This window comes from Ovis aries, chromosome 1 (assembly GCF_016772045.2).
Source record: "Ovis aries strain OAR_USU_Benz2616 breed Rambouillet chromosome 1, ARS-UI_Ramb_v3.0, whole genome shotgun sequence".
Lineage (NCBI taxonomy): Eukaryota > Metazoa > Chordata > Mammalia > Artiodactyla > Bovidae > Ovis > Ovis aries.
Genome location: NC_056054.1, coordinates 103,408,179 through 103,421,069, shown reverse-complemented (window position 1 = coordinate 103,421,069; position 12,891 = coordinate 103,408,179). Strand labels below are relative to the sequence as shown.

The 12,891-nt window shown below is 41.7% G+C and overlaps 2 long non-coding RNA genes across 2 annotated transcripts; one reads left to right on the top strand and one right to left on the bottom strand.

Annotated features, from left to right (window-relative positions):
• The first annotated feature begins 6,238 nt into the window (after positions 1 to 6,238).
• On the top strand, positions 6,239 to 7,473 carry LOC114113220 (uncharacterized). The gene is made up of 2 exons (XR_003588263.2): positions 6,239 to 6,276; positions 6,957 to 7,473. It is a non-coding gene; the product is annotated as an uncharacterized LOC114113220 (long non-coding RNA).
• Positions 7,474 to 11,003: 3,530 nt separating this feature from the next.
• On the bottom strand, positions 11,004 to 12,124 carry LOC114113219 (uncharacterized). The gene is made up of 2 exons (XR_003588262.2): positions 12,083 to 12,124; positions 11,004 to 11,541 (listed from the first exon to the last, which is right to left on the bottom strand). It is a non-coding gene; the product is annotated as an uncharacterized LOC114113219 (long non-coding RNA).
• Positions 12,125 to 12,891: the final 767 nt, after the last annotated feature.

Genomic DNA, 12,891 nt, shown 5'->3' with positions numbered 1-12,891 from the left:
TTAAAAGTTCGATGTAATGAATGTGTAGTATGTGTAGTTGTTATGCTGTGAATAGCAATGTCTACACATACATTTATTTTCCTTTCCAGAGAGTAGAGTGATAATCAATTACCACCACAGTATTGACTACTGTATATCTTTAAACTAACTGGCCCGTCATTCTTTCCATCTTTATATTAGGTACAGTTTCCAATTGGAAATATAATTTCTGGTAACCTTGAAAACTCTCTCAGTAGAATCTTGTGGATCTGTAGGGTTCTCCAACACTTGTCACCTTAGGGCTTTCATTCTCTTATTACTCTCAATTTTGTCCATAGGGTTTTTTTTGGTTTTTTGGAGCAAAACCTCCAGAAGCTATCAGAAAATATATTTGTGGAAATTATTTTATTCATATTTGACTAATAGTTTGGCTACATGTAACATTGTACGTTCAAAACACATTTTCCTTTGGAATTCTAGAGGCACTACCTTTACCTCTTCTAGCATGCATATTTGCTGATGATTTCTTTTCTGCCTCATGGCTTACTTAGCCTCTCTTCTACTTTGTCCCCAGTCAATTCTCTCCTCGATAACCACTATTACTAGGTTCTAAGTAAAATCTAGCAAACTCTCATGTAGATATTACACGATTTTCAGAGAGATTCAGAGATTCAGTTTGCTACAAATGCTTCCATTTGTAAAAGGGAAACTATTCATTTTATGAAAATATATCCATTATTTCAAAAACTGAGGACCATTTGTCCTTAAGTCACTTTCTCTGTTATCAAGAACTAACTATCCCTCTTTCTAAGTCTGCAACCTCATTAGGCACCTTTTCCTTAAGAAAAACTAATCCTCCTTCAAATTACCAAACATAAGTGACAAACTATAGAATTTATTGGTAAAAACATCTTGGAATTCATTAGTAATTCACCCAGAAAGAAAAGCAAGTATAAAATTATGTTTGCAGAACTGTTCTTTGCCACGTATTCCTTAGATAATTCTCTTACTCCAGCAGGTACCACCTAGTTCCTAAGACTTCTCGTGAGAAGAATGCTGTGAAAGCACCTACTCCATCCCCAGACATTGCTGTTCCTTCCAGGATTCCTGAAGGGCGTCTCTTTCCTAATGGTGATCCTGGTTACTCCACTGTGGAATCTCAGAGGACTAGGCAGGAACAGCGGTCCTCATCTTGGTTCTCTGAGAGAATGAGAAAGAGATCAGGAGCAGGACTCAGTCTAAAGAAGTTCCTACCTCTTCAGACACCCAGGTTATGCCCCTGGTCTTTTTCTGAACCGCATCAGCCCAGTCAAGATAGAAACACAGCAGATGCTGCACTGTCTTCTTTCAGGAAAGAGCACAAGCTTGAAATCTTCCCTCAGGCAGTGGAGAAGGAAGCCCTCTCTTACTAGTAAAAAGATGTGGATTCTTCAAGTGCCTTCAAACTGGCTGCTTCTAACTAGCAATGATAACAGCTAGAAGAAAGAGAGGAGCAGGGCGGGGGTCTTGGCGAGGAGACCTTAGTCTACACACTGCCATTCTTTATAAGATCGGGAGCGTTTTTGATATTATTGACCAGTTATTTTGAGTAGTTATTCATAAGTATTAGTTTTTCTAACTTTTAGAGCTGACATATATAATTTTTTAATTGGAAGATAATTGCTTTACTACGTTCTGTTGGTTTCTACCATGCAACAATGTGGATCAGCTCTAAGTACACATATATCTCCTCCACCGTGAGCCGCACGTGCACCCCACTGCTCCCCATCCCTCCCCTCTAGGCTGTCACAGAGCACCAGGCTGAACTCCCTGAGCTATAAAACAACTTTCCATCGGTCATGTATTCTACGCACGGCAAAGCCTGTATTTCAGGGCTACTCTCTCAATCTCTTCCACCCTCTCCTTCCCTCAGTGTGCTCCCAAGTTTGTTTTCTACATCTGCATTTCTGTTCTTGCCCTTGAAAGAGGTTCATCAGAGCTATTGCTCTAGATTCCATGCATATGTGTTAATATTCAATATTTGTTTTTCTCTTTCTGACTTACCTCACTCCGTGTAAAAGGCTCTAGATTTGTCCGCCTCAGTTCAACTGACTCAGATTTGTTCCTTTTCATTGGCTGAGTAACATTTCATTGTATGTATGTGCCACAACATCTTTGTCTACTCACTTGTCGATTGACAGCTAGGTTGCTTCCATGTCCTGGCTGTTGTAAATAGTCCTGCAATGAACACTAGGGTACACATGCCTTTTTAAAATCACAATGTTCTCAGGGCATGTGCTGGGCCATTTGGTAGTTTTACTCCTAGGTTTCTTTAACGAATCTCCATATTGTTCTCCATAGTGGCCGTATCAATTTACTGTTTTAAAAAGTTTTATTGTGTTAGGAACACTTAACATGAGGCGTATTCTCTTAAGAGTATTTTAAGTGTATAATACAGTGTTGTTATACACAGGCTTGATGTTGCGGGCAGATCTCTAGAACTGATATACCTTTCAGGACTGAAATTGTATACTGTCAACTGAAAAATATAGTCACAACCTGAAAGGAGACTTTTATTTTATTTGGTGGGAAAGTTTAGGACTCCAAACCCAGGAGACAGCATCTCAGTAGCTCTGAGAAAAGTGTTCCCCTTGGAAGATGGCAGTGGGAGTGAGGCTACATACAAATGTACAGCAAAGGGAGCAGGCGGGCTGAGCATCAAAGATCAGATATCTAATTAAGGACTTTAGCATTGGATGTACGGGAAGATTCAAGCCTCTGGGCTCACGGAATTCATTGCTTTCATATGTACCTCAGCTATCTGGGCCAAATCCTGTTTCCTTGCTCACCTTAAGTAGTGGCAGCTGTGGCCGATGGCTGCTCCTTGTGTTCCCCCAGGGCCTCAGCAGTCACCATGGCGAGTGGCGGCACCTGCTGGATTGAGCTTTGGGAGCCTGCATTCACATTTGGAGGCCAGAAATCGCTGATGGCTGTGACATTTCTTGTTTATTGAGTTGGCAGTAGAGAGTTTCATTTCACAATACCTATTGATTCAGTTCAGTTCAGTCACTCAGTCACCTCTGACTCTTTGCGACCCCATGAATTGTAGCACGCCAGGCTCCCCGTCCTTCACCAATTCCTGGAGTGTACCCAGACTCACATCCATCGAGGCAGTGATGCCATCCAGCCATCTCATCCTCTGTCATCCCCTTCTCCTCCTGCCCCCAATCCCTCGCAGCATCAGAGTCTTTTCCAATGATAAGCAACACCCTTTCACTCCATGCCCATCCTCCCCTGGTTCCTGGCAACTGCTATTCTATTCTTTATTCCATGAGCTTGACTGTTTTCGATACCTCATGAAAGGGGATTCATGTGGTACTGGTCCGTCTCTTTCTGGCTTATTTCTCTTGACGTAATGTCTTCCAGGTTAGGTCATGTTGTCTCATAGGACAGGATTTCCTTCTTTTTAAGAAGGAATAATAATCCTTTGTATGTATATACTACAGTTTACTTATCCACTCATCTGTTGATGGACATTTATGTTGTTACCACACTTTGGCTACCGTGAGTACTGCTGCAGTGAACTTGGGCATGCTAACATGTCTTTGAGACTTTGATTTAAATTATTTTGAGTAAATAATTTAGATGTAGAATGGGTAAAACCTATGATAGTTCTATTTTTTCTATTTTTAACTTTTGAGTAACCTTAATATTCTTCACAATGTTTCTACCATTTTGCCTTCCCACTACCAGGTACAAGGGTTCTTTTTCTCTCCATAATCTCACCAACATTTGCTATTTTGCTTTTTTATTATAGTCATTCTTCACGTGTGAAGTTTTACATCATTGTGGTTTAGATTTGCATTTCCCTGATGATTAGTAGTGATATTAAACTCCTTTTCCTGTCCCTGTGGTTATATATATATATGCCTTCTTTAAAGAAAGCTCTATTCAAGTCCCTTACCTATTTAAAATTAAGGTTGTTAAATTTTTTCTATTATGTTGTAGGAGCTTCTTACATACTTTGGAAATTAACCCCTTATCATAAATATGGGGCTCATATTTCCTTAAGCCTTGTAACCAGGAAGAGTTAATTTTGAATTTATGCTGGATCAGCTTCTGTGATTTTAACCCTCATCTTGCCACTTTTGTTATTGTAATCATACCTAATGGACTGCTTTGGGAAGATAACCTGAGCTGCCCACCTGTGAGGGACTGCTGCTGCTGCTAAGTCACTTCAGTCGTGTCTGGCTCTGTGTGACCCCACAGATGGCAGCCCACCAGGCTCCCCCATCCCTGGGATTCTCCAGGCAGGAACACTGGAATGGGTTGCCATTTCCTTCTCCAATGCATGAAAGCGAAAAGTGCAGTCGCTCAGTCATGTACGACTCTTCGCGACCCCATGGATTGCAGCCTACCAGGCTCCTCTGCCCATGGGATTTTCCAGGCAAGAGTGTTGGAGTGGGGTGCCATTGCCTTCTCTGGTGAGGGACTGTAAGGAAGCAAATCTAACATATTCCCCTGCCTGGGGCTTGCCATACTAGGGGAAATTTGCAAGGACTGAGTAGTCTTTTCCTTTGTTTCCCTACCTCCACCCCATTTCTAACCCATAAAAGAACCTGGCAACAGGCCCCAGCAAGATGATTATTTGGAGGCACAAGCTTGTCATTCTCTCAGTCAGCAGGTTCCTGAATAAAGTCCCTTCCTAGTCTAGATGGGCTTCCCTCATAGCTCAGTCAGTAAAGAATCTGCCTGCAATGCAGGAGACTTGGGTTTGATTCCTGGGTGAAACATGAAGTTTTTCTTTTCATTTATTCCTTTTGCTAGTCTAGACACCTCATCTCAGATTCACTGCAGCAAGCGGAGCAAGCTTGGACTTGGTAACAGATGACGTCACATGCCTTATATTAGACATTTTGTTGTTTCCATAGCACAATTTTGGGGCAAGTATAGTTTTTGTCTCTAATTTACAGCAGTGTTAATAAGCTGATCTTCAGGGCAGTTGGTAAATATTTAATGTCCCAAAGTACCGGTGCCTACAGATGTCTGCATACCCCGGTCGCCCAAGGAAACCCATGGAAGGCTTAATGCTTAGTATTAGCTCTCGGGCTCCTGGGTTTCAACAAATTATACTAATAAATTCCTGATGGGGTCTATGTAACCCTTAGTTTATTTGTGAAGAGAAAAATATCCATGGATTGAATGGCGGGGTCAATGACTCGTGGTGCTTCATTCCTGAGTAAACAAAAATGTCTGAAAACACACTAAATGTCATTTCAAAAAAAAAAAAAAAGAATGGCAGGATAGAGTCAATGGAATTAACTGTTGTAGGGGAAAGTGGCAGAGGATATTTGGGGAGCACTAGTGGAAAAGCTTCTTAATGGATGCAGCCTAGACATTGAGTCAATTTTGAAAATAGTGAGAAGAGAGGAATTTAGGTTTCTAGTAGACTACAAGTTGCTCATGATCATGTTGCTGCAGAGACCAGATCAGTGTATAAATCTGCAAAAGTAGAGCTTCAGCAAAATATCTCAACTTGTGACCTTATGGCCTGGAAAACTGAAGGGTCAAGCTTTCCTGTCGAAGTCCATGAATGGAGCTGTGTGAAAAGACTCCTGGCATGAGACCGCCAACACCAGAAACCGGAAAATTAGAAAAAGAAGATACAACTTTGTGGTCTCTAGTCATTTAATTGTCAAGAAGAGGCTAGAGACCAGTGGGGCATGGTGTAAGGAAGGCGAGTTTAAAAAAACTGTGGGTAGGGGTTAAGATATGTGAGGTTAGTAAATTCTAGCCTCGACCATCAAGGGAAACAAAGCTGGGTGCTGGCAGGTGAAATGGAATAGGGAGGAAGTTTTAAGAGCAGATTCTTGGGGGCTGGGAGTGGAAGAATCACCAAGTCTGACAATGGAGGCGAAAGGGAGGAAGTTTTAAGAGCAGATTCTTGGGGGCTGGGGAGTGGAAGAATCACCAAGTCTGACAATGGAGGCGAAACACTATTGTCAAAGAATTCCTCATATTTCTAACTGGTGCATAACAATGGCACAGGGAGTATGTGACAAGGTCTCGAGTGAATCACTCTGCACTTCCTTAGTGAAGGATAAAGAAGTCCATGGACAAGGGAGATTTGTGATATCAGCATGAGTGTGGCAGTTTGTTTTTGAGATTGCCAGCACATGGAATTTGGGGGTGGGAAACAAGTGCATCAGCCAGTCCTGGGATATTCCCCCTGGGTGGAGCTGCCTGGTCCTTATAAAGGAGTCCCCATCACAGCGCTGTCATTGTCGTGACGGTCATAGGTCTTCTCTGGGGCCTCAGGTGACCACAACTCTTAGAGATCTTTGTGGAACTCGAGTGTTGGGTTTAATCTGGCGTTAGAAGTGGCTTTAATTGAAGCAATTAGTGCTCTGTATGGGAAAAGAAGATAATGAGGATTTAGGGGTGAATTTTTGGTATTGGTCATGAATATGATCCTAAATTTAAGGAGAAAATGGAGTCAGAGGCACAGTCTTAACCTGAGAGAGAGTAAAGGGGGATGAGATACTGTGCTATCACAGCACACATTAGTTCCAATTGCCCCCTTCTCAGCGTTCAGTCCCACTGAGTGCCTAGTTTGGGCCTTTGCATTTCTCCTCAGAAGCCCACAGTCAGGTCAGCTTGGCCAGCAACCAAGACCTCATGGGAGAAATAAGTAGAGTTTTTGGGGGGATTGGCTACAAGTTCATTATCCAGATTCTTCTTCAGAGAATGTTTGTATTCGTACAACACCTTGTAGGTAATTTTGTTTTAGAAAGTGGTGAAGGAGAGACTAACCAGAAAAGACTGAAAATCTGAGGGCAAGAGATACTAAACAAGAAGGGTGAAGAAGCCATAAGAAACCATGAAGACTGTATTAGGAATGAAGAAGAGTCCTTAGAGATGGGAGGGTTTGGGGCACAGCTAAATGTTCTACCAGTCGGACTCTCCATTATGAAGAATGTTGTCTGTTTGTATTTCAGATTCCTTGAGACCCAGGAAGGATGCCTCACCATCCGCATCCACATCCACATCCACATCCACAGCAGCAGCAGCATCAGCATCACCATCAGTGCAAGGAGCCCTGCCATCCACCTCCAAAAGTGTGCCCACCGAAGTGCCATGAGCCTTGCCCACCCCATCCATGCCCACCTCCAGTGAGCCAGCAGAAATGCCCTCCTGGGCCACCATGCCCACCATGGGAGCAGAAGTGTCCACCCAAGTGGAAGTAACAGCACCATGTTCCAGGCTCTTCCATTGTCCTTCTTTCGGCCATGGTGATGGGTTGCGACTTCCTTAATCTCCCTCCTGGACTGCCAGCTGACAGAGAAAAGCCTTGGTTCCTGAATCTGACACCACGTTTGTGGAAGAGCAGTAGGATCATTGCTTGATCTCTCTTTGCCATCTGTGTGTCTGTATCCATGTTGCAATCTCTACCCCATGAGCAAATGGTGTGTTTATTCCTTTGCTTCTCCAATAAAGCATATTCATAGCCCATTAGTATTGCTTTCTTTCTTTCTTTTTTCTTTTTGCATATAGTGTTTTTCATCTCTTCTGTCAGCTACAGGTATTCTTCTGAGTGTTCCTTTTCACTCCCATTGAATTATCGAATTAGACTTTTCCACCATTGAGTTTATTTTGTCTGAATTATGTATGTTTGGACTGGATCCATCAAAGAATTCCTTCAGTGGTTTCAGACTTGTTTCTATCTTTGTCTATCTTGGAAAGAATTGAATCCTCTCAGTCTCAGTTTCCTTATTTGTAAAACCAATAGACAGACTCTATTCAACTCAGTGTACTCATAGAAATTAATTTATTTGCAAATGTTTCCCAATTATTAACACGTGTCAGGCAGTCTCATATGTGCTAGGGACATGAGGATCGTGACTAAAGTCCTTTTTCCACCTAAACGCTTGAAGGGAGTTTGCACAAACACACACATGCAGACACACACACACACACACACACACACACGTGCAGATACAAGGCAAATAATAGTGATGTGTGAGGATATTTTAGAGAAAACTATGTAGAAAAGCTCTTCCAAAGTGACTTTTAGGGCAAAGACTTGAGTGAAGAGAAGAGTGAGCCTTGAGTATGTGGGGTACACTGTACCAGTGAGAGGCGATGGCGAGTGCTGAGCCAGGGCAGAGTAACTGCAGGGAGGACAGTCACCCAAGAGACAATGTCTCCAAGTGGGGTTGAAGACACTGGATCTGAAAGATGTAGCAAAGATTTTGATAATCTATTCACAGTTTTCCAGCCATACTATGCTGAAGTTCAAAGTCTCAACTTTATGTAGTTCTCTACTATCGCATCTATTTTCTTTTAACTGAAAGTACATATGATCTTTTAAAGACAGTTTTTAAAAATGGTTGAAAGGACTAAGGAATATATGTATACCTATGGCGGGATGGCATCACCGACTCGATGGACGTGAGTTTGAGTGAACTCCGGGAGTTGGTGTTGGACAGGGAGGCCTGGCGTGCTGCAGTTCATGGGGTGGCAAAGAGTCAGACACGACTGATCAACTGAACTGAATTCAAATGATGACTGATTCACGTTGAGGTTTGTCAGAAAAGAGCAAAATCCTGTCAGGCAAGTCTTCTTCAATTAAAATTAAATTAATTAAAAAAATGAATTCTTTTCCAAAGCAAAAATTTATTTTATGAGAGTGATGATAGGAAAGGTAGCTCTGTTATTAAGAGTGTTCCCATCTTATAGGGAAGTGGACTCCATTAAATTCCATCGCCTTATAGGCAACAAAATGCATAGAGAATTTTATTGTTGTTGTGCTTCCAACACTAAAGAGATCTGATTTTATTTTTAGGGGTGTTGACTTTGTACTCATGGATAGGGCTCTGGCCTAATATTATTGACACAATTCCCTCCCCAGTTTTGTCTTGAAGAAAAACAAGAAAAAGGAAAACAAAAAATATTTTTTTTTTTAAATTTTAGGAGGACATGATCAACACATTCAGAAAGTTCATAAAGCTTTGCTGTATGAAGTGGGTAATCAGAGACTGATCTCTTCATTGTCAAGAAACATGAAGTTAAGGAAAAGAACACAACCAAACCCTTCAAAAGACACAAGTTTTCTTATTAAATTGCATCCCATACCGTCTCCACTAGAAGTGATCACAATCATGACTCCTAATAATCACTTTCTTGCCTTTTCTTTATGGTTTTCAACCATCGGTATAGGAATATCTCTAAAAATTATAGTTAAGTTACTAGCTTTTGCACTATATAAATGGAATTATACTGTATACCGTGGTTTTGTCTCTCATCTTTCTGTTGACACTATGTAGCTTTGGTTTATCCACTAGTGAATTTTAGTATGTCATTGTATGGCTATACAGCACTTCATTTCTTTCCTTGTTGTACTATTGGTTGACCTCAAAGTTGTTCCCTTTTTGGAGCTGTTAGGAACGCTAGGACATTTTCTTCATGTCTGTTAGTGCACATGTTCACACATTTCTCTAGGGGATGTTCCCAGAAGTATCCCACTTCTACTTTTACAGATAATGCAAAACTATTTTCCAAAGTACTTGCAACAATTCCAGACTCCTCTCAGAGGTGTAGTGTATTTGCTGCTTGTCCTGTGTCTCAATTAGTTTGTCATTTCCACACTTTTGAAGGCTTTACCCATCAGGTTTATATTTTGAATACTCTATTAAATGTTAGTGATTTTCAGAAGCTGTAAAAATAATTTTGTTGGCCATATTAAGGCATTTTCTTTGTAAAGTGACTGTTGTCGAGTTTTCTCTTCAGTGTCTGTTTATGTCTGACTTTATAAGTTATTTACATATTTTGGATACTGAGTTTTAATAACAGTTAGCCTAACACCTGGCAGCCAAGATTTTCTCTTATGTTTTCCTCCAGAAATTGTAGAGTCTCAGATCTTATGTTTTAGTGTGTGATACAATTTGAGTTAACATTTATATGGTGTTAGGTAAAGGCCAAGATGCAATTACTTCTGTCTCAGTATCCAACAGTTTGAGTACCATTTATTGACAAGGTTATTTTTCATCTGTTGAATTACCTAGACACCCTTGTTGAAAATCAGTTGACCATGGATGGTGTGGATCTATGTCTGGATGTTCTATTATTGCGTTGATCTCTGTGTCTTTTCTTATGGGATAGCATCCTGTCTTAATTAGTGCAGCTCTATAATGCAATCCTGCGATTCATTCAGCAATTTTGATTTATCTTTAATTTACAGTTGAGAATCACATAGATATAAATTTGGGGGCTGTTAGGCCATCAGCATACTATGGCTGTCAAACTTTGAATAAATAATGAAAATCATTACTAAATCTTTGGACCCCAACTTCTCTGACCCTATTTGGAGGCAGTGCCTCCTTGATCACTGTCCTTTCGGTGGTTAATTTCCTCTGCCTTAGCCCTTGCCATCACCTCTCATGGTACAATGTATACCAGATACACTCAAAGCTCACTCATTTCTTCACTCAAGTCATTGCCCCAAAAGCCACTTTGGAAGAGCTTTTCTCCAAATTTTCTCTAACGTATACACATGCAGGACTATTAGTTGTCTTCTGTGTGTGTGTGTGTGTGTGTGTGTGTGTGTGTGTGTGTGTGTGTGTAAAATGCCCTCAAGAATTTAGATGGATAAGGATGTTGGTCACCATTATCATGGCCCTGGCATATAAGAGATGGCCTGGCATGTATCAATAATTAAGAAACTTTTGTATATATATTAATTTCTATGAGTACACTGAGTTGAATACATTCTCTCCTAATTTTCTCAGGTAAGGAAACTGAGGCTGAGAGAATTCAGTTCTTTTAAGGGTCCTACAAGGTAGAGAGACAGACACGTTTGAAACCAATGAAAGAATTTCTTGATGGATCCAGTCCAAAAGACATATTTCAGGCAAAGCTGAACTCAGTGAAGGAAAAGTCTAACTCCAAAAATCCAATGGGAGGAAAAGGAACACACGGAAGAATACTTGTAGTTGACAGGAGACATAAAAAACACAAAGTGCGAAAGAAAAACATAAGAAGAAATGTGGACTCAACTATGACACAGGCTTTATTGGAGAAGCAAAGAATAGGCACACTAAGTGGCCACAGGCTAGAGATCAGAACCCGGATTACAGACAGGCACAGGGCAAAGAGCAATCAGGCGGTTGCTCTTTATCCCACAGGGTGGTGTCAGCTTCAGGAAGCAAGCCATTTCTCTGTCAGCTGTCGGTCCAGGAGGGAGGTTAAGGAAGATGCAATCCATCACCATGGCCGAAGGGAGGACAATGGAAGAGCCTGGATCTTGTTTCTTGGTGCAGATGAAATCTGGTGCTGTTACTTCCACTTGGGTGGACACTTCTGCTCCCATGGTGGGCATGGTGGCCCAGGAGGGCATTTCTGCTGGCTCACTGGAGGTGGGCATGGATGGGGTGGGCAAGGCTCATGGCACTTCGGTGGGCACACTTTTGGAGGTGGATGGCAGGGCTCCTTGCACTGATGGTGATGCTGATGCTGATGCTGCTGTGGATGTGGGTGTGGATGCGGATGCGGATGGTGAGGCATCCTTCCTGGGTCTCAAGGAATCTGAAATACAAACAGACAGCATTGTTCATAACAGAAAGTCTTACTCTTCCATTAACAGGGAGCCCTGTTCTACCACTTTCTAAAGAAAAATTCCTTACACAAGTGCTGTGTGAATACAAGCACACTCTGAAGAAGAATAATCAGGATGTGAAACTTGTAGCCAATCTCAAAACACATCTCTACTAATTTCTCCCATGAGGTCCTGGTTGCTGGTCTAACTGACTTGACTGTTGGCTTCCAGGGAGAAATGCAAAGGCCCAAACTCAGCACTCAGTGGGACTGAAGGCTGGGAAGGGTGCACTGAAACGCGGCATCTCATCTCCCTTAGTCTCCACGGTTAAGACTGTGCCATTGACTGCATTCCTCCCGTCACATTTAAGAGCACAGTTAAGAAGTCAAGAACAAGTACTGAAAACTACCCCTAAATTCTCATTATCTTCTTATTCCCATAGAGAGCACGAATTGGTTAAAATACAGCCACTTCTACGCTAAGATTATATCCTACCACACGAGTGCTAAAAACCTCCAAAATTGTACTCACCAGAGGCTCCAAAGAAGACCTATGACTGAGTATCACGAAGATAGCAGCACGGTGGGAGAGACTCCTTTTATAAGGACCAGGCAGCTCCACCCAGAGGGAACATCCCAGATCTGGCACGATGCACTTGTTTCCCACCCCAAATACCATGTGCTTGCGATCTCAAAAATAAATTGCCACACTCATGCTGATATCACAAAGCTCCGCTGCCCGTGGACTTCCTCACCCTTCACTGAGGGAGTGCAGAGTGAGTCACTCCATACATTGTCTCAAAGCCCCAGTGCCAATGTCATGCACCAGTTAGGAAATATGAGGAATTCTTTGACAATGCTACTGCTCCTCCATGGTTAAGACTGTGCTTCCCACATTCCCCAGCTCCCTACGCATCTGGTATGGAAAACTTACTACCCCATTCCATTTCACCTTCAGCACCCAGCTTTGTCTCCCTCAATGGTAATGACTAAGGTTTACTAAATGCACATATCTTAACCCTTACCCACAGTTTTTCTAAATTCCCCTTATACCCTGTTCTACTGATCTCTGGGCTTTTCTTGACACTTAAATGACTTAACCGTGGCCACAAAGTCTATCATGATTTTCCAGTACTTTTTTGTTTGTTTGTTTGTTTGTTTGTTTTTTCCTTTCTCAAGATTGCTTTGGCTATTCGAGGTTTTTTGTATTTCCATACAAACTGTGAAATTATTGTTCTAGCTCTGTGAAAAATACTGTTGGTAGCTTGATAGGGATTGCATTGAATCTATAGATTGCTTTGCATAGTATACTCATTTGCACTATATTGATTCTTCCCATCC